Genomic DNA, 23,976 nt, shown 5'->3' on the forward strand with positions numbered 1-23,976 from the left:
AAATATACAAATATGAACACGACTACACGAATTGGAACGTCTAAATCTCAAGTGTTTCATGTACCGCAGAGCTCAGATGAAGGACATGAAACTTGATGGAAGGCTCCTGTATTAATCATGAGGACTTCTGAGGCTCTGTGGGGGGCTTTCTTATGCTCAAGAAGAAAAATATGACAGCTCCAGACTTTCTTCTCAAGTAGCACTTGAAACATACTCCTTTAGCCAGGTAGGTCTAGCAATAATTGGGTTCATTTTATAATTTAATTTGGCTGCCTGTGCATATGGATTTTTTTTGTAATCCCGTAAAATGATACAAATGGTGCCCGCAATAAAATTAATCTAACGTTTTTAAATATACATGAGGCCTTGAGCATAACATTTTTCATGTGAAAAGAAAACGAGTGGCATTTCATGTGTTTGTTATCACGGGTACGTTTATTTGGAAAATTGTTCAAGTCAGTTTGTGGGTTGATATCAATTGAGAAAAGCTACACAATTTTATATTGTATTTTATTTTATTTTTTTTTAGAATTGTTGTAGTTGTGCTAACATTTTCAACAGGATAACGTCACAAAACTTGGTGCTTGGGAAACGCCCCCGTTGTGGAGTACTGTAGTTCCCAGGTATACCACCAAGTGGCGCTGTGGCCCCGTGAAACCATTTTCCTGCGGAACGTCGTTTGTTTCCATTGCACACCTGATTTGGCCAAACATCAGCTCTTCGCCCATTTGGAAGGTAGGGCACGTCACTGCAGATAATACGTATTTATGTTCATATTTCAAGTCTACTTATTAGTGTAAATATACACGAATACCTTGAAACTAATTGGAAACACCTTGGTTTTGCTTGTCACACCCGAGGCGTTTCTTTGTTTCGGGGCTCAAACGTCATTCACTTTTTTTCGTTCCAGTCACGTCCGAGATTCAAATGCCACCTTAAATTGATGAAACACGCATTTTTATTTTGCATTCGAGCCAATCCGGCGTTTGTTATTTTGAGCCGCAGGCACTTTGTGAAGGGAAAAGTGGCATCATGGGGATTCAACGAGCGAGTAATGGCCCTTCGGTATTAGGGGAGCCACCTTGAAGACGTTTGAAAGACGTCCGTCTCCCGTCTTCATAAACAATTGCAGCTAATCAAGCCACGCACTCCTAGTGTCGTCTCTCCTCGCTGTCTGTCTTCACCTGAGACTAATTGTGCAGGGAGATAAACACGGCAGCCAAGTGGAGAGGAAGCTGAATTGAGCTTGAATATCAATCTCTCTGCGTCGGTGTCATTGCCAGGTGACTTTGGCTGGAGTGGAGGTGCCTCACTAAGGTTCGACGTCCAGGTCCCCCAAAACATCCTGGAAGGCCCTCACCTCCAAAAGACCTCACCTCCAAACATACAGACTGGGCCAAATGTATGTATACACGTACGAACAATTCAGCACATGTATTAAAGGGAGTTGAATTGTTTGCAGAGATGGCCCCCCACTTGTGTTTTCTTATCATCCTTTTTTGCCTGCCTTCCTTTTGTCCATCCTACCAAACCAGCACCCAGTCACCCCTCCTTCCTTCCTACCTCCCGTTCATATTATCCTTGGTTCATTTCCATCCTCCTGTTCCTTCCACTGTGGTTGAGAGGAAACACATTTCATCTGTGCTGTATGTTGCACATAGAATATTTGAAAATAAGGTTGACTTGACTTTCCTCTGTCCTTTGGTATCACCCCCCCCCCCATTTTCCTTTCATTCTTCCTTTCACGGCATTCTTTTTCCATTCCTTCCTTCCATCCAGACACCCTTCCATCAGTCTCTTCCACTAAATCGGAAGTTTTTCTTTACAAGAATGTGTTCGATGCAACCCCACTAGTCTTAACACGGCATTCTGATTAATATTGCATATGTGTAAAATAAGTGAACACAGTTTTTTTTTTTGGTCTCAGGCGGTAGCCATTTTGCCACTTTCTGTTAACTGAAAATGACTTCACCGTTGGCCAGGGCAATGACAAATCATGGCTCAGCTTCAGCGGCGGTGATTGGTTGTTACCTGAGCCAGCAACTGTGATGTTACTTTCAGCCGACAGAAAGTGGCAAAATGGCCGCCCGCAGAGGTGGTGAAAAAGGGGTGCATTTTGCTGCTTCGTTCATATTCCACAAAGGCAATGCGAGTCAGCATGCCTTGTTTCGGAAAGTGGAGGTGCATGGAACATATTATCGCAAAGAAAGTTTGTGGGGTTGACTTGTCCACACAGGTATGTTCCCACTTCAAGCCCCACATGCACTACTTCTGATGGAATACAAACTCTCTGGACAGTATATGTCCCTCCATGTCAGTCTGCGGCCGGCAAAACTGGCGCAGTGGGTGTCAAACCTTTCAGCACACACCAATAAAGAACCCTTCTGCACGCAAGCCTGAAAATAAGAAATCATGTGTGCATAATAAGCCTCACATGCTGTGCTGCTAAAGGCCTCTTTTCAACATTGTGTCCTCTTTCTGTGGCTCACTTGCTGTCGGGTGCTTGTTTATGTCTAAAAGACAAAATACAGAATTAGTATATACTGCTTGAGTCCCTCATAAATGCTGAATTAAGTTTTCCCTGCCAATTGTATTCAATTTTTTTTTGTGTGTGTGTTTACAGAGAGAAGGCGTGGTTTGGACGGACACTGATGCACAGGTAAGGGTTGAATTTTTTAATGATGATTTTGACAAACATTGTATGATGATGTGCCTTGCTATATGGATCTTATTGCACTAAAAGCGCCTTCTCATCAGTCAAAGTGGGCTTCAGGGAGGGAAACTTACGTACTGATAAAATGAACCTCTGATGTGTAATGGCATCTCGCTCAAAAAGAAACCGTACCAAGTTGAAAGATTATTTATTCATTAAAAATATATATCCTTTAATGTACTTTCAACCGTTTCTCGGAAGCGTTGGCTCCATTCTGGCTGGCGTCGCCTGTTTGTTCATGCAAAATGGCTTCACTTTTTAATTTCGAGTGGAAGAAAAAGCCTCAAACCTTGCAAAAAAAAAAAAAAAAAAAAGAAAAAAACTGCTGAGGCTCGTTTGTGCCTGAACGTTGGCACCGTGTGGGGTGACTCGTGAAGGAAACGCACTCTGAAACTTGGCCTGCTCCTTCTGCATTAAACATCACGCAAAACCATCCACTTTCCATTTTGGAACATGCACAAAAATATTATCCTCCGCCACTCGCTCCCAGCTCCTTTCCTCCTTTTTTTTTTTTTTTTTTGTACCCCCACCTCCCGCCGCCTCTTTCTGCGAGTCCCTGATAGGTCCAATCTCCAGTGGCTATGTTCAAAACACTGGGCCAGAATAGCACAAGCCCTGGGTAGATAAATATTTATGGGGTGCGCATACGTCTTACCACAGAGGAGAAGTAGAAATAGTGCGTTTCCAAGGTGAGCAAAACAAACAACTTCAAAAGAATTTAAATGCAAGTCATGTAAATTTACCCCCCTCCCCATCCCCCCTCCCCTCGCAGTTGCACGCTTTCCGCGGAGCTTGCGATGATGACCTGATTATTGTGTCTTTGCACCGACTGAAAAAGCGAAAAAAAAAAAAAACGCTCGGGAAGGTGTTGCCTCAGGCAATTCTGGGCGCCAATCAAGTCGGCGGCTCCATTATTCATTGATCAGCGTGCACCGTGATCAGAAGCGGCCCTGCTAAATGGGGGAGATGTAAGCTCGGCTCGGATGAAATCACAGAGGGGGGCGCGGGGGGGAAATATAGCCAATGGCCCCCCGGGGTGTCATTTATTTGCCGCTAATTTGTAAGCAACTTGGTCAAGGCGGCTTAGCGGCTCATTTTGGCGATCAAAGCAACTAAATGCTCATTAAAGTCATTCTGTTTGCGCAAATATGCGCTCATGGTTTGGCGTTTTAAGTTGTGCGACTGGTGGAGACTCTCGGTTGCTCTTTCGCGCGAAGAATAATTCATTCGAGGTCATTTTAATAGCCGTCAGCCGTGTGGGTCTTTCTCTTTAAGCTCGACTCTGATAAGATCCACGCCCCCCCCTAATTTGAGGTACATGTCGTGTTTTTGAAGCCGGGATAAGCACATTGTCAACAGAGCAGGGTATTTTCTTATAGTTGCATTTGCGTCGGAGCACTCGTAAGTACTGTCGAGTCAAGTTTGAATATACCCCGAGTGACTAAACACATCTTGACTCTCATGGAAAAAAAAAAAAAAGAGACTCCCCACCATGCCCCGGCGCTCATCACCATTCCGCCGCATCCCAAGGACACTGTTGTGATTGACGGGGCTTAATGTGTATCTTGCCAGAATTGGATTTGATCCTGGGGGCTCTGCCACAGGCCCCTATGTTAGATTTACACCCCCACCCCACCTCCTCCCATCGCCCCCGCTCGCAGCTCCTATCTTTTCCCCTCCCCTTTTCTCTGTCGAACAAATAGAAACAGAATTACCTCTTCTCTGGAGCCGCTCCCGCAAGCCCGGCTCGCTGCATTGTAGCGAGATCATGCGCGGATCTGTGTCGCCAAAAATGATTGCGCTTGGCCCGCCTGTGTTTTTCCAAGGGGAAGTGTAGGAGAGGATTTGTGCAAAGAAGCCGCGAAGGCGGGCAGGTGTTGACTGCGTACGCCAGCTTTGACGAGCGCGTGTTCACTTTTCGTGGAATGCGCGGGTGGCTTTTGCGCCGCGCGTGCCTCAACTGTCCGCAGGGCCCACGAGAAGGAGGCGAAGGGGGTTGCGAAGGTTAATTCGACGGGAATTTTTTTTTTTCCCGTCGAATTATATCTCATTTAAAAAAAAAAAAAAAAGTATTTATATCAGTCAAGCATCTTAGCACGTCGGCCCAGTCTTGTCATTGTCAATAATAGTTCATAAAAGACTCGTATCGAGCCGGAGACGCCACGTTGTGCAACTCATCGATTCCACACGAGTCACCCCAAGTCTCAGTCATCAATCGATCGAATCCGTCAACGGTTTAGGCTCGTGCTTTGTCTTCCACGCGCTCAAGTAAGACCGTCAGAAATGCCACACCGCCGCCGCCGCGTGCTCGCGTCAACATCGACCAGCCTTTCTACATCAAGGGCCTGATCAATGGCAGCTTGGGATAACGCCGACGTTAGCCGTCAGCAATCTACGTAAAGAGACGGCTTCCCGTACCGCCATCAATTCCCGAGGCCACGCCGTAAAGATCCCCGACGGCTCGCCGCGACGCCGTTTAACATCCTCGCCCCTCTTCTCCTTGGCCTTTAGATAGCGGACTTGTCTGGTACAGATCTGCGGCGGTAACATCCTTTAAAACAAGCCCCGAGCCCGCCGCCGCCGCCGTCCCGGCGTATTCATCTGGTGGCGGCCTGACATTACCGCCGCGTCCCGCCTTATCTCTCGCTCGCGGCCAGGGAAGCAAATGCAAGATAGATTCCTATTTCGCCCGAGAGGGGAAACAATGGCCTTCTATCTTGCTTGTGTCCACAAGTGTACATGGGCGGCAGCGCATCTATACACACACACACTCACGCACGCACACAACAGGACAGGCGAGACGTGTTGTTTGGAAATAGCAGGGCATTACCTTGAGCTATGTACTGTATCCTCGCCAGACACTTTATTCGATACGCACTGCGATGAGATCCGACACAAGAACATTTGTAGCAAGTTCTTCTTTTTAACAATAAAGTTTGCAAGGCTTTAAGTGTCCAAGGTCTCTCTCTCTCTCTCTCTCTCTCTCTCTCTCTCTCTCTCTCTCTCTCTCTCTCGCTCTCTCGCTCTCTCGCTCTCTCTCTCTCTCTCGCCCTCTCTCTCGCTCTCTCTCTCTTGCTCTCGCTCTCTCTCTCTCTCTCTCTTCCAATGGGAACGCCTCAGATGTTTGATGATCCATCAAAATTTACGGTGAAATATTATCCCGGAGCCTTGCGCTGACAAGACGCCCTTGAACTTGACCCTAGACGTAACTGTCAGATTCAGGGCCGCGTTCCGCAACCGGTAAAGCGTCGACTTCGCGGCGGACTAAAACAAGATGCTTCTTGCGTCCTCTTGTGTCTACCCCAAAAGAACGAGACGGGAGCGATCGAGGCTGACCTCCGAGCGTACATTGCGAGGAATACTCTGTAGTCCCCACCGGCCCCCCACTCCGTGTCCCGCTCAACTAAAAACACAGCCGCAGCCGCCGGAGCCAAAAGAGCAGTTCAATTAAACGTGTCAGCTTTTTAATGGAGTTCATTTGCTTTGGTGTGTTTACCCGTTAATGTCGGCCGCAATTTCATCTGCATACCGCGTGTGTGGAGGCCTTCTCTTTCCAATTTAAGAGTCCTTGAAAGTGAGGAAGCAAACCGCTTCTGCCAGGAAATCCATATTTGGGTAAAAGTAGCACGACAATGCAGTCAGTCGCTAAAAAAAAAAAAAAAAAAAAAAAATTGGAACTCAATGTTGATTCTTTTCAGCGTCAAAGCTCCTTAACACTTCCAGAGGCCGGATTAAGTCGGAAGAAAGCGGCGTATAGAGATGAAAGCCTGCGTGACCCGTAGGTGTCTCTTCAGGATCTTCCCGGTTTGGTAAATTGGTTCTCGCTGGGTCACGCTGCGACACGAAGGACCAGCTACTCCAAGCTAATGAGACGGTCTCGGTTATTTGATTCAACGTGTTCAAATGTTTCCGTTTGAAGTGTTTGTATTATAGGACGAAGCGCTCTTTAAAGGGTAGCAATTTGTCGTCTCTCGATATCCAGTTAGCAGACTCCGATTGAGGAGCTGTCGGCAGTCGGAGAGTCTGCTGATGCAGGGGCAAGAAAAAGGGCTCTCTGAAATTAGCAATTCTACAATTTAAACATTTTTTTTTTTTTTTTTATAGCCCATGCCCAACTCCTCTCCTATTTCTTTTCATTTCAGACTCTGTCTGCTCGAATGCACACCCAAGATCAAACAGACCTGCCCACCAAAGCAAAGTGAGCACCCGGATAAGGGCGAAAGGTAAGGCAATTTTATTCAGATCGCGCCTTTCATATACAAGTTAGCACAACATTTAATAAAAAAAAAAAAAAATTGAAAGACATTTAAAAATGAAGACATAAAAAGTAGCTTATTCCCCTTTATAAAAGAACCAACAATGCGCGGACATGATTTTCAAAATATGATTTTTTTTTAAAAAAAATGCTTTGAATGAAAAAATAATAAATAAATAAATCATAATTTTCAACCTGGATTGAAAAAAATTCCACTTGGGGCTGACTCCACTGACGCTGCCAGCTGATTCCATTTGCCTGCAGCATCACGGCTAAATGCCGCTTCACCATGTTGGGGGTGACATGCTTCGTAAAGGACCGCAGCAGCTGCGCGCACGTCGGTCCGCCTCAAATGGAACTTTTCGTAGTGGGTGGGGGAGGGGGTTCGCAATCTCACCAAAAAAAAACAAAACAAAACAAAAAAAAAAACAAAAACAGTCTGCCATTTCCGTTGATAAAATGTTATTTTATCGTTGAGAGGGTAAGCAATCTCACCAAAAAAAAACCAAAAAAAAAAAAAACAGTGCCATTTCCGTTGATAAAATGTTATTTTATCGTTGCCGGATCTTTTCATTTCCAAACCAAACAGCACAGCTGCTGCGTGGTACCAAATGTCCCCCCCCCGACGTCACAATCAACCTGTGAAAGTCGTCCCTGCCAGCAATGGTTTTATTGTTCACTTTGTAATTTGGAGAATGACACTTGTTTTGAAGAAAAAAAAAAAAAAAAGATTGAATTTGACACCTCAAAGCTGTGACAACAGGATTTAATTTTTCTTCTTTCTTTTCCGCCCAGTATTTCTCACAAACACCACCGCTGGCTCTGAGAGTGTAACTCGCGCCTCATGACACCGCGTCACTTGTGATGAATTAACAAGAAGTGATGTGAAGGTTTTGCGAAATATTTGATGCACTTTCGTTGACTTGCCCAGCCGAAGATTTTCATTGATTGGGTTCCCTCACGTGTGAGGCCCAAAATGTACCAATTTGACATTCGACAGTGTTTGGCTTTTTATTACATTGCAACATATCACATTACAGTGTGTGCGTGTGTGTATACTTGGTTGATGTATCACCCAGTGTAGCCACAAAATAATGAACAACACACGAAAGCGCTTACAAACCCTTCTGCCCAAACTGTGGCTCACGTTTTTTTTTTTTTTTTTTTATCTCACAAAAGTGAAATCAATTAAAGTCTGATGTTTGTATCACCTTGTTTCTCTCTCGCGCCCCTGGCAGAAAAGAGGGCCCGGTTGGAGCAGAAGAGAGACGCCGGCCGGCGCTGCTCTGCAGTCGAGAGGCGGGAGCGAAAAGGTCTGCTGAAGGTCAGTTCCAATGCAGAGAAGCAGCCGTTGCTTTCCCCTTGTTTGCCTGGAAAATAAGTTGAATCAACGAGGCGAATTTGAGAGAAATTGGATCAAGCCCACCGGGGGCGGCCGCAGTATGAATTCCATATTCCTTTGGTTGTCATGTAATTCGGAAGTACTTTGGATCAGCCCCACCTGTGGAAGAAGAAAAGCAAAAAGGGTATTTCCCTTTTTTTTTTTCCCTCTTCCTCCTCACCGAAGCAGACTTTTGGCGTGACAGCAGTACGACCGCTAAGAGATGGGAAGAGACAGGCGAGGGGTGGAGCAGCGGGAAAGAATAAAGTGAAAAGAGTTAGCCGCTCACAACGCCACCTGTGAACCGACGTGAAACTAAACCCTCTCATTCCCAATCGGCTCCTCATCCCCTGTTTGGAAGCTCCTGGGAGGCCGCCCGGATTGGCTCGGCGCCCCCGAGACTCAAAGCTATTTCGCCTGCTTTCCGGGTGGGCCCAAAGTGATAGAAAAGGCGTCATTTGCTTTGATTGGACCCCTCGCACAAAGCAATCTCCCCGCTGTTATTTAAGTCCGGACGGCAAAACAACAAATCCGCGGCTGCCATGGATCTCCTTTATTTATTCTAGTGTGCCTTTCGATATCCGCTCTTTTAAGCGACGTCGCTGGAAGTATTTTAAAATATCGAAGCCAACATGACAGCCCCCAACCCACTCACAAATTATTTAAAAATATCAGAGGGGGAAAAAAATGGGAGGCGTCACACAACGTCCCCGGTGTGAACAAAATAGTTTTTGCTGTCATGTCTTCTTTTGCGCATCCAGTCATGAACGTCATTGATCGACGGGCAAATTATGACATGACAACCGATCATGAAGGATTCATAGAAATGCAAAACACCTGCCGATCCGATCTGTGTGAAATCGAATCGTAAGTCTGATTTTGTGTGTTGCAAGACAGATTAATTTATTGCTAGTGTCCAAAAAAAATACTTGGGAAGTAAAAAAAAATAATTGCATTTTGAATTGCAGTCCCAATATTGAGGGGGGAAATTGGCAATCAGATTACACTGGTGGTCCACAACACTTTTTTTTGGCTTTATGGGCTTCTGTTATATTTTCATGTTTTTTCAATTTGACCTATAAATGGTGATGCCGTACAGATTTTCCCATGTGGAGTTATCACTGTGACGTTTCATTGAGAAAAAAAAAAAATACACCTGTTGGTAAATTGAAACGTTCATTCAAAAATATACTACACGTGCGTCTGGAAAGAAAAAAAAAAAAAAATTACATATTTTTTTTGCAGAATCATGCAGCCTGACTAGTTTTCTCCTCACGACCGACCAAACAATAGCTCAATGCGTTTGTGCTTTGTGTAGATAATAATAAACCCTTGTTACTGATTTGACAGAACAATGCTCTGATTTCTATTCCCGCTGCTCGTATATCTGGGTTGATATGATCCAAGGATATGAAACCAGGGAGCGTCTAGGAATAGCATGGAAGGAGGGAAAAAAAAAAAAAAACCCAACTCTCTCAAAATAGGGAGCTTCATTATAGCATCCGTCCCTCGCCTGCTGTTAATCAAATCTTTGTGGTGGCTTGTGAATCGCGCTTTTCCGCCACAAATTTGAAAAAAAAATAAAATAAAGAGGCAAGCGAAAAAGGCCCTCGCGCTTTGCTTTATGCAGACAAGGTGTCAGCTTGATAACACAGTTTTAGTTTGTTTTCTTGTCTTTTTTTTTTCTTTTTTTTTCCAAGCGACTTTGCCTGTCTTCAGCTCACAAGCGCTTTATTGTCAGAAAGTAATTTGGTATCCTGGCGGAAAAGCAACAGTGAGCGCGAGCGAGGTTTGATGCTCGCTCCCTTCCCACACACACAAAAAAAAAAAGCCTCCCTGTCACGCTTTTTGCAACCGACACAAACACTTTCATCACTTCCCCCGGCGTCGTGTAAAGCAGCCGATCCCGATCACTCTTGTTTGTCTCCGCCTTCAAGATGTGCTTTCATACAATTGCCACTATTTGGGCGGCTTTATTTGCATTCTTTCGCCACTACTTTTATAATGAGTCAGTACACACCCTTTCGTCGCGTTTCATACACGTCTTTACGTTTGCGTTTCGACCAAGGTTGTCGTTGTTCATAAAATGTAACAAAATAACTAAGATTGAAATTGAAAACATATTTTCGTAAATGCAACAAAATTGATTAAAAAAAAGTTAACTAAAAGTCAAAAAACTAACTGTATAAAAACTTCATTTCGTCTTTCGGGATTTATTTCAAATGTCTTTATTTTGGTATTCGGCTTTATAGAAGAAAGAAGTTTGAGCAGTCGTTGTAGACTACTTAATTAGCTTAATCTCCAAAAAAGGCTCCGTATGTATTTAAAATAATAATAAAATAAAAACTAATACTAAAACTAATCAATAAAATAAAAACTAAGACTAAAACTAATCACTAAACTCAAACAAATCATTAAAAAATGTAAATATAAACCAATAAAAAAAACACTAAACCATGCCAAGAAAAATGAATTAAAATAGGAAAAAAAAAGTCAAAGCGAAATTTAAAAAAAAAAAAAAAAAAAAAACGATTTGTACCCCTGGTTTACACTTAGCCGGCGATCGGACTTAGTACCACCAGCTGTCCCATTTCCCCTTGCGTTTTGTTCGAAGAGGAGGTGCAGAGAAGAAACGGGGCAAAGCCATCATCGAGCCGCAGCTCTAATTACTTCCACGCTCCTCCCTCGTCTCTTTGATGGATTCTCAAGAGCCAAAAGTGGTGGATCAGCACTTTCCATCCCTCCTACATTCTCTTACGTTCCCTCCCCCTTTCTCCGGCTCCTTTGTCAGGACAGGGCTTGTGTTATTAACCTTCCGTCTGCTCATGCAAATACAGCGCCGTAGTCCTTGCCCTCACTCGCCGCGAGCCCGTCGCCGACAGTTGAGCTCTTATTTCTGCTCCGAGTTATCCCGCGGCGTTTGTCAAAGGTCGAAAGCGAGGGAAAGGAAAAAAAAAGAAAAATTCAAACAGGGGGCCGCCGCGGCTGAAAACAGAACGATTGACTGGCCGCTGTGCTTCATTTATTGTCGGATTTCACTGGAGGATAAGGGAGAAAATGGAAAAAGGCCGAAAGAGAAAAGAAGTGTTTGGAAAGAACAAAATGGAGACAGAGTGGACTTGATGATGGAGTGTCGATGGCGTCTGTCTGCGCGGTCCGCCGCCGAACGAAAAAGGGGTCACGGGTGCACTTAGTTTTGATGGATAGGGGCCTTCACCCCAAAGTCTTGCTCCACATCCTCGTCGTCAAGGCCACTGAGCACCTCTCGACGGGCACCGGCGCCGGGGCGGGGGAAGCGTAATAATCACCCGATGCGAGTCGAGCGCGAACCGACATCTTTCCATGCCGCCGTCCCGGCCGATCAACGGAACGGCCGGTGGCGAGAGGACTCGCTCATTAGCCTCCCCCTCCTCCCCCTTTTGCGTGACCGATGATGAGGGCTCAAAATCCATATTCATACCCGGCGTGTAAAAAAAAAAAATGACAGCTGCGCTTTCAAGTGTTAGCGTGTCGCTTGTAACGGCGGACACGATGAGATACGCGGTCGTTAAAAAGGCTTGCGTTGACGCACTTGCTGCGCTTGAAATGCCGCATACGTCGTGCGCAAATGTAAAGTGTCATTCCCATCTCTCTGGCCACACATGGCGCAATTAAGATATCTGTTTACTTCAATATTTCATATGCTGTGCCTTTTACACTGCATTTTGATCCCCTCTGGCCCCCTTAAAAAAAAATAATAATAAATAAATAAAAATATATATCCTGGTGCACTACTCAGAAGACTGCACAGAAGCTTTTCCCAGCATGCTTCTTTGCCATAACACCCGCGACCGTGTTGCGCTTGCAGTTCTAATACAAGTCGTAACATTGGCAATTTTGGCTCTGATTTTTGGTTTAAAAAAAAAAAAAAAGCTCTTTGAAGGACACATAAAAGCTGCGTTTTACAACTGGGGTGAACATCTCTGTCAGATACGTTAAGGCGGGCTTTACAAACCACTGTTCTCCCGTGGCTAAAACATTGTTGCTATGGTTTCAGCCCTGACTTTTTTTTTTTTTTTTTTGAAATACATGCCAGTAATTTGCAGCAGAGTGCTTTAGCTCCCCGATTAGCCCACGTCCTGTTTGCACTGAGGAGCCATCACTTACCAAGTGGATGTCCTTTTTCCACTTGTATTTATTTATCCCCCCTCTTCGATATAAAAGCCGTGTGTCAGAAGTGCCGGTCAGATGGACAAAACGCAGGACTTTCTAAATAGAGAGAACACATGCGGAGGGAGGCAAGACGCCGGCGTGCACACACACACACACATCGTGTAGTCACACTGTGGATTACCAGTGGCCCCAAGGGGGGGAAGCAGTAAAAAGATGAATACATCCAACCGAGCTTTCCTTCTTGTGCCGTCACAGTGAAAGGTGGAGCACATCCACTCGGCGATATCATCTCGTTGCCATCGCTGGCTTTTCATCGAAACACCCCGAGGTGCTGTCAGCCCTTCTCCCATTGGGCAATTTGACGAGTTGTCATAGGAACGCCGCCGAGCCGCGCGTTTGCGTGCGCCGGGAGAGAGAGGAGGCGATAAAAGAGAATGTTTAACAGTCTATAGAGTAAATGAGCCACTTCACCTTTGGACACTATCAAGGCAGTTGCTTGCATTCTTGACATATTCTATTTTTAGATTAAAGTCAATCAAAATATATATACTTATATATTTTTGTTCTGGAAGTCACTGCTAGGCACCTTCCCATCCTCAACTTCCTGCCGTCGTCCGTTCACTTCACGTCGTATTTGGATCAGGTGGCGCATTTATTTCCATGAGGAATGCCCGATTCTTATCAAACACATGCTCTGCTGCAATTCGTCATTAACAGGAAGAGAAGGGGGGTAGGAGAAAAAAAAAAGTTTCTTGGCACCGGCCTATTATTTCCAATTTCTCCAGGAGAAAGTTAATCTAATGAGCATTATCGGCAGCTAATGGGAATTATAATTAGTCAGATGCATCAGATTATCTGCATGTAATTAGCTGTGTCTGTCAGCTCCAATTAGCATGACAGAAATTAAGAGACTTTGGAGTTTGTTGCAACGCTGATGATGATGATGATGAGAGAGAGGCAAGAAGGGCAAGGAGACGGAGAGATTGAGATGCCGTGGGGGTACCGTTTTAAATTAGCCAAAAAGTGAGTATGTCGCTAACGTCTATTTTGTGGTATTACCGCCATAACCGCTACTGCATCTAGGGATGAATGCTAGAAGCTTTAACTCAGATTACAGCGACCCTAAAATGTGCAGTGATTTCATTTTGTGCTGTAAAAAGCTGAAACAAAAAATTGCTAGCTAGCTAACAGCGTATTGGCTGTTAGCTGATTTGCATTCACTAGCTAACAGGCTGTTAGCTAGCAAATGCAAATCAGAAACAGAACGCATGAAATAGAAGTACACAATGAGAATACTATACGAAAGCAAACGTCAAATAAAATGGCGTCTCGTATTATGAGGTTGTTGAGTAAGGTTCCGTCGATGATATGGCTTCATTTTATTTCGTGAAACCCTGACTTTGGCGAGGCATGATTTTTTTTGTTTTGTAAATGCAGATGTGATGAGCACGTGCAAGCACACCGAATGCTGTGACCAATTTCACTCGGATGAAAATCAAAGAACCCGTTTTCCCCCGTCGTCCTCGCCGGAACGCATTCGGTACACAGATCGCACGCCGCTAAACAAACCGCTTTCTAATGTTTCTAATCGGCCGCGTATCGCCATGCCAACCCCTGCCGGGGAGCAGTGTCATTGGTCGCCGCCCGATACGCGTGCGGCTAAGTAGCCTCTGAGGCGGGAACGCCCATAATACATTTGCATGGATTATCACTTTCTCTATTTGACCAGGCCGCATGTGTCAGTGAAGCACGCACGGTAAACAGTTGCAGTCAATAGGCCCCGGGAAGCGGGCGCACGCCTCCGCCCCATCGCAACCTTCCTAAATGCACACACGGTCATGCTAATACGCCCCGAGTACACAAACGCGCCAAGCCGGCGAGCACGCACCTCAACCCGCGGGATGTGCCCGAGACGATATATATTCCGACGGTGACAGTCAATTCGGGACGAGCTTTGAGCTTCTCTTTGCTTGAGATTATCGATCGGGCTTAGGTCTTATTTACCAAACCGATGCGCAACGCTGTTATGTGTCTGGGAGGCATTGATCAAAACCGTTGCATACCCAAGTGCACTCCGGAGGACCGTTAGCGGGCAGATTTAAGACCAGAAATGCAAATTCGTCCCGTCTCAGCCATCAATTTATGTTGTCCGTTTTAATGTCGGAAAATGTTGCCAACAATGTTGCACGCTTATTTTGTCGCAGGGTACAAAAAGGCCTTGACCACAAAACTCGCTTGACGTCGCACACGCTCCCGGTTCGGATGCCGAAGTGGTCCGATTTTGAAGTGTACGACCTCGGGAAGCTCTTGCGCGCACGATAAACACAACGAAATAAAACGCGTTGCCGGTTGTTTAGCGTTATGACCCCCCCCTGGCCATTGCGGTTGTGCAATTCTAAACATAAATTGACGTTCGTCTGGTGTTTGGATAGCAGAGCGGGTCGATGTCGTGACGGGTGGCCATATATAGTTTTCACCGTTTCACTTGTTTGTGTGTTGGGGGCTCTGGTAATAGAACTTGGTTTGAATCGATTGTTTTATTCATTGTTTTCACCGTGCCTATTGCTAGCGGCACGAAGCGTTAAGCAAATCATCTTTTGTTTCCACTGCAACAGTTGTGACCTTGCCACTGAGGCGAGAAGAGAGCATCTTCCCCTTGGGTCGTTTGTTTGTTGTTTTTTTTTTTTTTTTTGCATCATGTGAATGTGATTTGCCTCTTTCTTTTTGTTTCTACCTGTCTGGCAGTTTTGTTTTTTTTTTTTTTTTTCTTTTGCGGTGGGGCCAAATTGTGTTATATTGAGTTCACGTCCAAATATATAGTCATAAATCCGACGATAGAAATATTAGAACGTGTGGAAAAAAGGCTGACGCGGTCCCTTTTTGCTCCACTGTAAGTTGGTCCGCAAAGCTTGCTGCGTGAAAGTCTCTGGCAATTGAGCAGTTTTTTAATTATGACACTGTGAGAACCACAAAAAAAAAAAAAAAATGCCAACCAGGCATACAGTTTGTTGACTTGACGAGAGAAAAGTGAAGACAAACCGACTCCCTGGTCATACGTATGCGTCGCTGTTAAAAAAGAGCAAGCCCAAAATGTCAAAACGCCGTCTCCAGTCGGTTTCGGTCGACGGGCTTGATGAGGAGTTCAAAGCATTTGTTCCACAAAGGCCTGTTCCTCTTGACGGCGAGACGCCAATTGCGATCACTATCTTGCGGGATGCCGCCGCAAAAACAATCTGTCACGCTTGACAGCGTTCTCACCTTTTGAACGCACGCTTGCATTTTCGCGCGGGGGGGGGGGTCAAGCCGAGTACTGTGTTGGCCTGTTGCTTTTCGTTCGGTTGTCCTCTAAAATCGTGGGAAGTACATTTAAGATCTCCGGAGGTAGGAGATAACCCGAGTTCTGATTTGACGTCGGAGAAGCGGTCGCCGAACGTAGAGGAAAATACACGGAATTGCGTCATCGCCGTCTGGGGCTTGTTATCGAACCGACACGAGACACGCGCCACACGTTCTTCCGAGCTCGCTCTCAGCTCAGCGGGAGTGTGCGGCGAATGGAATCGGGCGCGCAGTATCGCAACACGCGCTGTTCGTATCCCGGCTCGAGGCTACTCGGCATCCCCTGCAGACTCCCGCTATGTCAGTACGCTCGCTGTCGTCGCCGTCCGCCCGTGTTGACGTCTCGCCGCTCTGACAGGCGCGCCGAAACTGACAGCGCGAGTTGTACTCGGGCGCAAACAAGCCCGGCTACATCAATTCCCACGAGACGGGAGCCTGGCAAAACGTCTTGGAATTCCTCTGTGTGTTTTGCAAAATTTTTTTTTTTTTTTCTTTTTTAAAGGTTGAACCGTTAGAGCACCTCACAGCAGGTGAATGATGACGAGTTCAACAACTCACTCGAGGGGAGGGGGGGGGAGTCGTTATGTATTCTCATTTTTATTTAACTCGACTCTCGCTTGGAAATGCAAAGCCTGGCGCGGCAGTTTGTTCGGTACCCTCCGAATTTCTGCTTTCGTACCCGTGGCGCTTGACTTTGAACCCGCGTGAAGGCATTTTGGGCCACTGTGGAATTCATCCGTGTCGATTTCATTCGATCTCCTTTGTACAAAATCTGTCATCACGAGCCAAATCCCCGTTCCTTCGCCCTCATCGCTATTAACTTCAAAAAAGCCGTCGGCGGGAATGGTTCGAGTAATCTCTTCCTGGATGGCGCGACGACATTTCGCCGCCGTTCGTTTTTCCCGTACGCCGTTTTTGATGCATGTCCTCTGCGGACTGATTTTTTTTTTGTCCAGCTGCCGGCGCGATGGGGTCTCGCGATCGATGAACGCCCGCGAGGGTGGGCACGGCTGGCGCTGCGGCTCGGCCCGCCGTGAGCAGAGCGTGCGTCTTCTGGGCAGAACGTGTGGATTAAGGGGAGGCCTGAACTTGAAGCGGGAAAGGACGGAACAGTCAATAACACACTGATTAATGATAATGGCATGCAAGCCGGGGGGCTAATCTGTCTAAGCGCTCTTTTTTTTTTTTTTTAAATCAAAGAAGCGATTGGTGAAAAACATCGAGGGAAAGGCGAGCAAGCCGGTGAATATTTGATCACGGCTTCACCTTTCACAAGTGTGATGCGAGCCGGTAATACGCCGGCTTTTGGTGTGATTTGGACGCGTCGACTATGTAGCGATCTCTATTTTTAAGTCGGAGCGATTGCATCGTCGGGTCTTTACGATTAGAGCATCTCACAGTGGAGGTACTTGATCGAGGGTCGCTTTGGACTGGCAGCTATTTGGATTTTTAATGATTATTGTTATTTTTTTGCCTTTACGTGACGCAAAAATCCTCTTGCTCCATACGGCGATCCTAAAAAGCGTACTTCCGGTAATAATGGTTTATCCAGGCCTTTTTCGAGCAATTCCGGCCCATTCTGAGATTTGGAAGCCTCATCCGCTCGCCTACGGACTTGCCGCAAGCGTGGGTTAATTTATGCAGCCTGGTGCATGCAATCTTTCCCCCGTGTCCAGAGTCCCGACGGGAATGTCGACAGTCTCGTGATGGATCGGATGTTGCTTCAAGTGTTTATAGCGGCGGCTTGTCATCGGTCTTTTTTTTTGGAATGCAGATGAATGTTCTCCTTCGGGGCCTCGCTGGGGTGAGGCCCACTCAGCTTATTTTAGTGCTCCCGGACTACAGAGGCATGATAAAAAGGTTTATTGATTGGTGATCATTTAAGAACGTTGGCAATCACGCGGAATGGATCACCTTTCACCGCGGCATCGTGAATTTGGGCTTTGTTTTTAAACCGTTTGCTATCTTGACATCAATAGATCCGCAGTCTCGATTTGAGAAATGAAAGTAACACAATTTATTGTTTAAATAGAGGCTGTTTGTTGAGACGAAGAGAAAAATCATATTCACCTTTGATTTATTATTCCCCCCCCCCCGTGAAGCCATTAAAAAAAAAAAATAGAACATCGCGATATAAGTCAGTCATCAAGGGCTCAAGGTCTTTTCTTGAGTATCCTTGTGTTGTCCCATCAGCCTTCGTCAGGACCAAGAATGAGCTCCCTTGGCCCCCCCGCACTTCCTGCTTGATTGGCCCCAATAGTTTATTCACTTCACTCACGCACAAAACTGTTGTCCCATAAGCCTTCATCAGGACCAAGAATGAGCTCTCTTGGCTCCCGCCGCACTTCCTGCTTGATTTGCCCCAATAGTTTATTCACTTCACTCACGCACAAAAGACATCAAGCTGACCGATCTGCGCATAGGAGCCAGACCTGGGCTGATCGATGAGGCCGTGGGCTGGGTGGTGGTGGTGGTGGTGGTTGGGGGAGGGGTGCGGGCCGGACAGGTAGGCTGACAGACGTACAATCAGCGGGCCAATCGATTGGGAACTTTTGCCGAGCTCAGATAAGAGCCTGCTCGGGATGCTCAACGGCCTTCGCTGACGCTCGCTTTTGGTCGTCGTTCTGATCGTTTTTTTTTTTTTGCCGTGCCGATCTTCTCTTCACATCCCGTCATCCGCGAAACAGAGAATGTACCGCGATAAATGCTTTCCTTATATGTGTATTAGTGTGCATCAGCCCAACCATCGATTGGACTCCATGCCTTTTTTTTGTCTGACCGTCGCGCGCACTAATAGTGCAGACTATCGATTCGCTGTACTGAAAACAACGGAGCCGACCGCACGCTTGCCGCCGTCTTTCAAACGCACGTCGGCCGGTGCAGAGAAGATTTCCAGTTCAGCCGAGGAATAAATCTGACTTAAAACCGCGGCGGCGCCCTCATTAGGGCAGGCTATTGAACCTCAATAGACACCCAGAATGTGTCACGGGAGTCGTTGCCTCCAGGCTCACTATAAAGCTTAAAGTAAAGCGATAAAGTTCAAGTCCGGCTTGCTCGAGGTAAAAGTTAAGTACTTTAGGATCCACTTATATCTCATCTTTGGGATTCATATAACACGGGCTGTAATTATTTGATACACTTTGGGCCAGGTTTGACCTGTTTTTAATCGTTGTGTGCCGGCTTTCCAGAGTTATCGCCGGATCGTATCACTTCGGCGATTCGTTCATTCCCTCCAAAGCGATAGACCTTATGTCATACGTATATTTAAGAAAAAAAAAGAAGTTTTTTTTTAGCTTTCTTGGCCCCATCCAGAGGCAAAACAAACATCAAATCGGCTCATTAGAGCCCTCCCGCGCTGCTTTGGAAGCGAGCAGACTCGTCCACCTGCGGCGCGTGGTGAAATCTTGACAGAACGTGCACAGAAAGCGTCTTTGAGCCTCATCGGCGAAGAGGCAACGCTGCATCCGGGCCGGTAGAACCGATCGATGGCGAGTTAATTGGAAAAACGGGGGGAGCAGGAAATGCGACGACGTATGCGGGCACTCAGCGCGTTCCTCTGAGGTGTGGGTTCTCGAATAATCTGCGAACCACACACGGTTTTAAAGCGTGAGAGCTCCAAAAGGTGCGGTCGTCGTGCGAGGAAATGCAACAGTCCTGACAGAAAATTGCCCGACAACATCATTTCCGTCCAACTTTCTCTGGCTCGCGCGGTTAAAGACGGTGAGCAAATCTGTCGAGATTCCCGCCGAAGGCGCCCGGGTGCGTTTGATCGACCGAGCGGAACCCACCGACGCGGCTCGCCGATGCGCTAATAGCAGACCGACAGGGAAGCTATCGGGCCGACGGGAAATAACAAAAGTAATTACAGCGATGGGGCGCCTGAAGCCGAGGCGCAGCGGCGAACCTCCAAAATAAGAGCACGGTTTCACGTCGGAAAGATAGTTTCGGAATTTTAAGAAACTATAAGGACACTACAAAGAGTACTCTCACCACCAATAATGTCGACAGAATTTGTGAAAATGACTCTTTGAAGAAAATGGATGCGGACATCACAGGCACCGTGTCGCCCAAATGACCTCATATTTGTGAAAGCGACGCGCCGCTTCCCATCTGCAAATAGCTCGATTTTATTTCGGGAGTGCGAGGACCAGAAAATATCTCATTGGCAGAGTTTTAGAGACTCTCATATTCATCTATAAATTAAAGGGGAGTCGGACAAATCTGTGTTTCTCCGTCAGGTGTGGTCGAGTGTGGTCGCAACAACGTTGGGATGAACGCGATTTTGAGCTCGTCCATCAAACGGCGCGAAAACCCATCTGTCGTTAAGTTAAACGTTCACCTTTTTAGTTTTGATATTTTGCCGCGCAGAGTTGTCATGAGAGGGGAACAAACCCTTTGGGAATACACGAGTCGCTTGAAAAAGAAAAAAAAAAAAAGTCTCTTATCCCGTTTCATACTCTGGGGATCACGACATGTCACCGGAATACGATGAGCCGCCAGACGTGAGTGACAGTGATAGCCGCTGTGCGTCGAGGATCCACTTTTTTTTTTTTTCTCCTCCCAATTCCCAAGGCCTGGCCTCTCCATCCCCGTGACAAGCCGAGATGCTGTGCAAGCCGCACCGAGACCTTCATTGCCTCTGTGAATGAACTTGCTGCCTTGCCTTTTTTAGTCGGATTGCTGGAGTGCCTTTTTCTTACGTAGAAATAATAACGGGAATCGCACTAGCCGGGCTTTCTCCATCGCCTCCGTTGTGCTGTTACGCTAAATTGTGCGCATGAAAATGACCGAATATCTTGTGTTAAGCATTAAAAATCTGCAGAGGGACTTGGAACCCGAGTTTCACACCTGTTCAAGAGCTACGTAAAGGTCTGTCGTAAATCACTGGATTCGGTCCCCCAATTCTGCCATCGCTACGGGGGTTCGAACACTCGAGGGGGATGAAGAAAACTAAAATGAACTCGGTGCTAGATCATAAATCCAGTCTGCGGTGAGCTGACGATGCAAAAGGGAAGCGGCGGCTTTCCTCCCTGATGGTCTACGTTCATTGTGTTGTGATACCAGAAGAAAATTAACGTGACAGTTTCGGTTGTGTCCATTGTTCCTTCCACGTAAACTCTACGAAAGTCTTTTGAGATGTTTTTATTGAGAAACTTTGCGATATTTCCCATCAGTTAAGCAAGTGCATTAAGCTCTCTTTTAGCTTGCTGTAATCACGCCACGAGGGCCTTATCAAAACGGGCACCCGCATAAAAGCAACCTCCCTCTTTCCTTTCGTTGACTATCTCAGCCTTTAGCGCCGCCATTTATTTCGCCGGGCGGACAAGCCAATCTCGTTTGGTGCAGCTGTTGCCTTCCTCGAAATGCCCGCCTGGCTTACGTGTATCTCCGACTTCATCAAGCTCCTGATGAAACCTATACTGGCCCTTCCCCAGATAAGCTAAGGCGGGCAACGAGATATATCCATCATTCCCCCTACTTAACACACACACACACACACACACACATCGGCTTACCTGTGTATGCGTCTTGATATACCGCAGGGCTAATGCTACAACGCTGTCCTGAGGAGAATTTAGTTTGGGTTACGATTGAAAAGCAATGTCTTACTTTTCATTGAATTTCGTTAGCTAATGCACAACATTTTTTTTTTTTTTTTCCTTTCCAGAATTACCCGATCAACAGGAAGTCTGGAGCACCGCATGACCTGATGTCGTCTGTTCGGATGAGAGGCGAAACCGCAACAGTCCAGACGCGATCGATTCACCGCCCTGCGAATGGAATGAGGAAATTCAGTGGCAAGACGAGGTTAGTTTGAAAAATTAGAAAAAGCCATCGACTGCTTTGAAAATTCACTCGGATTTGATTAGAAAATGACCTCGTCGGACCTACTGTATAAATACTGTTGTTCTCAAATACGAGGGGCGCCGCGATTTTTAATTCAACGGCAATCTAAATTCTCGCGCGAGCACGTCGAAATGACCCGCCGCCCTGCTCGTCATCCTGGTTTGCTTCGCAGAACGAAATGTCATTATTCCAATGAACCTGTCACGCACACAAACGCGCCAAACACCCAAAGCGAGGGCCTGGCCATCAGCCGGGAACTTCATTGTCTCCTGCATCGTGTCATACTTGTATGTTTGTGAGCCAAGAGAGCACGGGCGGGGGATCTGGGGGTCCTTAACCCGCCACCCCCCGCCCAAGCCCCACTTAGCCGTAACACATGGCTCTACCAGGAAATAGTTGCTCATGTGGCGAAGGCCCAAAGGTTGTGAGGTATCCGTAATTGACTTGCTTTGCCAAGTGCAAGTGCCCGGAACATAAAGTACGATCGGTTGTCATGACAGTGCTCATGCAGCGGCCAAAGTGTTGCATCAATATGAGCAGAAAGATAAATAGCACTCGGGGTAATGCGTGGGCAGGTGATGTATGCTGTTCCGCCGGACCGACCGCGCACACGCGGCGTCATCCGAACATTAAAAAAAACGACCAAAAGCGTTGCGACGACGTCTTCTCCTCCGTGTTTTTTTGGTCAAAGTGTACACAAGGTTATTTGGTTAGCGATCAATAGCTTGTATCGAGCTCCCCGCACCGCCCGCCCTGTTTCTGAAAGGGCCGTTAAATCGATGCCAACAAATGAAATTAAGCTCCCGGGTGGCTCCGAGGAGCAAATGATCTTCCCGTGATGAATAACACACTGTAAACGCGTCGGCGCATCGCGCGCACGCGCGAGGATTTCCGTTGCCTCGTTCCCTCGAGGTAATACCCCGGGGAATGAAGCTCCGCTAATGGTGTTTATCTGCGGGTGCGCCATTTGCCGTAACGGCGAGAAGAACAAATGGTTTTGTTTACAGAGCTGGAAGTCGATGGCTTTTTGGATTCCTGTCATTTTAGACGGGCAAAAAGCGCTTAGCATCCCTCTCATTCTGAATCTAAATTAGTGTTTCGTGGCTCGTGTTAGCTTGCGCGGACTACTTAATGTAGCGGTAAACCAATGAGATGGTCACGTTTTCATGTGTTTCTCATTGAATATTTTTCTTTTCAAAATTCATTCCTCCTTTTAAGTCTCTGCATCGAACTGCCTTAGCCCATAGCGATCTTGTCTTGGACGCATGTCAGAAAAAAAAAACATTGACATGATGATTTCACCTACTTGGCAACAAATGACAAGATCCGGTGAAAGGCCTTTTTATTGCTTTGAATTTAATATCAGTCTAATTTGTTCTTTTGTATCCCCGTCTTTTTTTTTTCTTTCTTTCTTCTGCTCTAAAGTACACGAGAAGGATGTTGGAATTCAATCTAACGACGCTAATAATTGCCCCAATCATTTTCATTATATTCTGTGCTTTTGCCGCACCGGGCTCTAAATAGAGAAATGGTTTTCTGCTTAGCTCTCAGCTCAAGACCATTTATTAAGGTGTGTTTATCATTCACGGTGACCTCGGTTAAGTGTCCTGAGAATTATATTTAAGGCCGTGGGTCCCAGCCGGCAATTAAGTACAATTCATTACAGCAGTCACACAAGGCCTACGGAGAGGGGGTTGGGGGGGGGGTGTAGGAGCGAAACACCCCGGCGAAACAGATGGAGGAACGAGAGCTCGAGGCAGCGTGAAAGGAATGTAAAAGGAGCAACCAAATGTGTGGGAGAGGCGTAACATGAGAAAAGGGACGGACTGCGTGTTTCGGAACGATGGAGGAAGGAGGCGGATTTACCTGGGAGAGCTCGCATTGCCTCTCGTGTCAGCTTGTTTGGCCTGTGGTCATTGTCCATGTACTTTTTTTTTTTTTTTGGTTTTTGGCTAAAACTCATTCTAAAACTAAAAAGAAGCATTTTGCAAAATTAAAATGAGTCAAACCTAACATTCTCTAATACCTAACTAAAAAAAAAAAAAAAGCCAAAATAAAAGAACTCTCCTAACCCTAAAGGGATCGATATTTTTCTAAGTCTCCCAAATCTCCTTTCTGTCCATGGTGCTGCAATTTAGCATTTTTTTTTTTTTTTTTTTTAAATCCACGCTCCTGTATTTTTCCCTCTAGACTCCGCCTGCCAGCTCCTCACATCACTCCACCAATCTGATGAACTGTACCAACCTCAGATTAACCTTCAACCTCCCCTTTGTCACTGGAGGTGAGCCACAC

The 23,976-nt window shown here is 46.3% G+C and overlaps 1 long non-coding RNA gene across 2 annotated transcripts; it reads left to right on the plus strand.

Moving 5' to 3' along the window:
- Positions 1-616: 616 nt before the first annotated feature.
- Positions 617-23,976, plus strand: LOC109523581 (uncharacterized). Of its 2 annotated transcripts, none has more exons than XR_002169798.1 (7): positions 617-735; positions 1,203-1,402; positions 2,624-2,659; positions 6,856-6,936; positions 8,207-8,292; positions 21,506-21,645; positions 23,875-23,976. It is a non-coding gene; the product is annotated as an uncharacterized LOC109523581 (long non-coding RNA). The 2 variants fall into 2 exon arrangements; XR_002169799.1 differs by having other exon boundaries at positions 21,523-21,645.

The sequence above is a fragment of the Hippocampus comes genome, unplaced genomic scaffold, assembly GCF_001891065.2.
Source record: "Hippocampus comes isolate QL1 unplaced genomic scaffold, H_comes_QL1_v1.1 scaffold528, whole genome shotgun sequence".
Lineage (NCBI taxonomy): Eukaryota > Metazoa > Chordata > Actinopteri > Syngnathiformes > Syngnathidae > Hippocampus > Hippocampus comes.